We start from the raw sequence: 3805 nt of genomic DNA, 5'->3' as shown, positions 1-3805 counted from the left end.
ACTTTCTGTTCTCCCAATCACCCCCAGCCTCCCTCCCATCATGCCTTCATTTACCAAGCCAGCCTCGTTTGTCCACGCGTGGTGGCACCTACCTTTCCATCTCTTGAGCATCCACCCATACATCCACTTAGCCTCTGGCCCAATGAGGTGGGTGTGATGTGTGCATGTGTGTGCTCGTGCGTGTGTGTGTCTGCGTGTGTGTGTATAGTGGATGACCTTACAACTCAACAAACTCCCAGCTATGTTTGGGACTTTAATCAGAGGTTAAAGGCTGATGAGAAAGTCATGTCCCTGCCGGCCAGGGGTCGAATACCCTGAGTTGGGGTGACCATCTCCAGTGAGAATTTTCTCTGACTGAGAACAAACAGCACGACTTTGAGCCTGGGGCCTTCCCTCTGCTTCAGGGCTGTGAAGTGTCGTCTGGAGTTCTTACGAGGCAGCTGTGTGGGAGAGAGAGGGAAAAAAAGAAAAGAGGTGGCGAGGGAGGGAAGAGGAAGCAGAGACAGAACAAGAAGGAGGGCGGGCGGGGGAGGAGAGAGATTCACGCCCTGTGGGAAGCGATCAGATGCAGTGGCTCGGGGCCCATTGATTCATTCTTCCAGGGCTCCTTTGTCCTGGGCCTGGGTGGTGTGGGCGGGTTTGTCTGGGAGTGCCCAGGGGCGGTGTGGGCACAGCTGGGCGCTCAGGCAGCCAGCGCCCTGGGCACTGCCTCCCGTAGCTGCCTGCCCAGCTGGGGACTTGGGTTTCTGCCTCCTCCGGAGGGGTTGGGGAGGATCTGTGTAGGATTCAGCCTGAGTTTTAGGGACACTCAGGATGACAGGCCCCTCAGACATGGGGGTAGAGGGGAGCTGTCTGCAGTCAGCAGTGCCTGTCGCGCAGCCCCTGTGGCCAGCTGGCTCCTCTTGCCCTCTGTCACCAGGCCTGGGGCTGGGTGGTGCAGACCACACAGGGTGGGAGCTGAACCCCAGTGTCTGAGACCCCAGCTCTGGGCTCTGTTCCCTGCCGGAAGGAAACATACCTATTTCACTCAGGCAAGCTTCCAGAGGCCATGGGCAGAAGGCTGTCATTAAACAAACAAAGCAGAGAGAAAAATCTTTAAAAAAAGATGTTGAATTATGGTTTTCTCAGGGTATATGCCCAGTAGTGGGATTGCTGGGTCGTATGGTAGTTCTATGTTTAGTTTTTTAAGGAACCTCCATACTGTTCTCCATAGTGGCTGTATCAATTTACATTCCCACCAACAGTGCAGGAGGGTTCCCTTTTCTCCACACCCTCTCTAGCATTTATTGTTTGTAGATTTTCTGATGATGGCCATTCTGACTGGTGTGAGGTGATGCCTCATTGTGGTTTTGATTTGCTTTTCTCTAATTAGTGATGTTGAGCATCTTTTCATGTATTTGTTGGCCATATATATGTCTTCTTTGAAGAAATGTCTATTTAGGTCTTCTGCCCATTTTTGGATTGGGTTGTTTGTTTTTGTGATATTGAGCTGCATGAGCTGCTTATATATTCTGGAGATACATGTACCACAATGTTCATTGCAGCACTATTTACAAAGGCCAGGACATGGAAGCAACCTAAATGCCCATCAACAGATGAATGGATAAAGAAGATGTGGCACATATATACAATGGCATATCACTCAGCCATAAAATGGAATGAAATTGAGTTATTTGTAGTGAGGTGGATGGACCTAGAATCTGTCACACAGAGTGAAGTAAGTCAGAATGAGAAAAACAAATACTGAATGCTAATGCATATATATGGAATTAAAGAAAAACGGTATTGATGAACTTAGTGGCAGGGTAGGAATAAAGATGCAGACACATAGGAGCTGGGATGAAGTGAGAGAGTAGCACTGACATATATACACTACCGAATGTAAAATGGATGGCTAGTGGGAAGCTGCAGCATAGCACAAGGAGATCAACTCGATGCTTAGTGACAACCTACAGGGATGGGATAGGGAGGGTGGGAGAGAGGCTCAAGAGGGAAGGGATATGGGGATAGATGTATACATATAGCTGATTCACTTTGTTGTACAGCAGAAACTAACACATAATGCTTCACAGAAGCATTTATGCTCCAATAAAGATGTGAGAAATAAAATAAAACAAGATGTTGACCCAAATGCACAATTATTGCCTTTCCCACTAACTGGCATAGACCTTCAAAGCTGGAGGCATCTGCCTTTGCATTTTATGGACAGAGAAGCCAAGGCTTCAGATGACAAAGAGCTAAGTGGTGTGGCCAGCATGGACCTCAGGCCTCTGGACCTTGAGTCCAGAACCTCTGTCTGCAGGGAGGCAGTACCACATAACAGTGATGACCTTGGACTCTGATGGATGTCAGAAAGGCATGGCTTCAAGGCCCACCTCCTCTCCCAGACAGTGTGAGTCTCAACGTCCTGTATAAAATGGGGACGCTGGGAAGAGTACTGAGCTCATAGGCTGCTTTGAGGAATAAAAGAGGTGCTCTTTGTAAAGTGCCTGGTGCATAGTAGGTGGCCGATATGTGTTAACTTTTAAAAACTAGCTACTGTGCTAAGGTTAGAGAATTGAACAAAATCCTCTCTGCAAGGAAACCCCAGTTTCGTGGGGGTGACATATAGACTCACCATTCAGAGGAATCAGTACAATGCAAGATGTAGGTGCTGTGGGCGTGATGAGGGCAAGGGGATCAGACGGCTTCCCAGAGGTGGCAGGTACACCAATCCCTGAAGGCAGAGCAGTTGTTTACATCAGGTGGGCAAGGGCAAGGGAGAACATTCCAGGCAGAGGGCACAGCACAGGCAAAGGCAGAGAAGTGTGAGGCCCTCCTGGGAGTGAGGCTGCTTGCAGAGGGTTCTCCCTGCCAATTAAGGGTCCCCAGTTGGTCTCCCACTGCCCCGGGCTCCTCACTACCCTCCTTCCAGTGTGAGATCTGGGAAAGCAAACTGGCTTAGTATTTGCTGAAGCCAAACACCATTTTGCTTCAGCAAATTTTCTGATGGAAAAAATAATTCTGTAATGAGGCCCCAAGTTAAATAGCCTTGGCATTTGGAATTATCTGGCCCCACTCTTTGCCAGGAGGGATAGAAATGGGATATGAGGAAAAAGGGGATTAGCCCAGATAATGTGTTTCAGGAGCCTCCTTCACTGTCTCCCCCTCCAGGAAGCCTCCCCAGCTTTCACCCTCATAGGCACACACATAGACACCCTCCCCCACATACTGTCACCAGCTATTCCACATTCACCTCTGAGCACTCATCTCCAAGCTCAGTCACACACACACCTTAGGGCACATGAGACTCACAGACTGTTGCCACAAGCCATTGCTTCTACACACACACACACACACCCCACACATGTGCGCGGGGCTGTTCAGGGTGTTTCTCCAAGCCATTGCTGCGTCTCATAACCACCTAGATGCTGGGGAACAGAAAGATTGGAGGGCCCTGGACCCAAGAGTGACCCCAGCCTGCTAGTTGCCACTGTCTGCAGCCTAACAGGGTGGGAGTGCATGCAGATACCCCTCCCCACCCCGGGCCATTCGCTGAGCCCAGAAGGACTGGTGGGCACCCACTCTGATCCTGGCTCACTCCAGGGGAGGCCCTATGGGCGTCAGTGGAGTCCAGTGTAACTGGTTCAGAAGGGCCCAATGACTAAATAATGTCGCTGTCAGGCTCTTGGAGATGTAATTAGGTCTGACGGTCCTTGACTAATCTGTGTTTGTCTTCCTTAAACCTCTGTCACACTGCCCTCTGCCTGCCCAGCCGCCAACAGCCCTAGGTACTCCCGCAGCTGAGACAGACTCAGGAGGGGCG

The 3805-nt window shown here is 50.2% G+C and overlaps 1 long non-coding RNA gene across 1 annotated transcript; it reads right to left on the bottom strand.

Annotated features, from left to right (window-relative positions):
* Window positions 1-288: 288 nt before the first annotated feature.
* LOC132360389 (uncharacterized) lies at window positions 289-2705 on the bottom strand. Its single transcript, XR_009501086.1, has 3 exons — window positions 2618-2705; window positions 1019-1060; window positions 289-440 (listed from the first exon to the last, which is right to left on the bottom strand). It is a non-coding gene; the product is annotated as an uncharacterized LOC132360389 (long non-coding RNA).
* Between the last annotated feature and the right edge of the window lie 1100 nt (window positions 2706-3805).

The sequence above is a fragment of the Balaenoptera ricei genome, chromosome 2, assembly GCF_028023285.1.
Source record: "Balaenoptera ricei isolate mBalRic1 chromosome 2, mBalRic1.hap2, whole genome shotgun sequence".
In the NCBI taxonomy this organism is placed as follows: Eukaryota; Metazoa; Chordata; class Mammalia; order Artiodactyla; family Balaenopteridae; genus Balaenoptera; species Balaenoptera ricei.
Note: the sequence above shows the minus strand (reverse complement) of the source record. Positions and strands in the feature narration are given on the sequence as shown.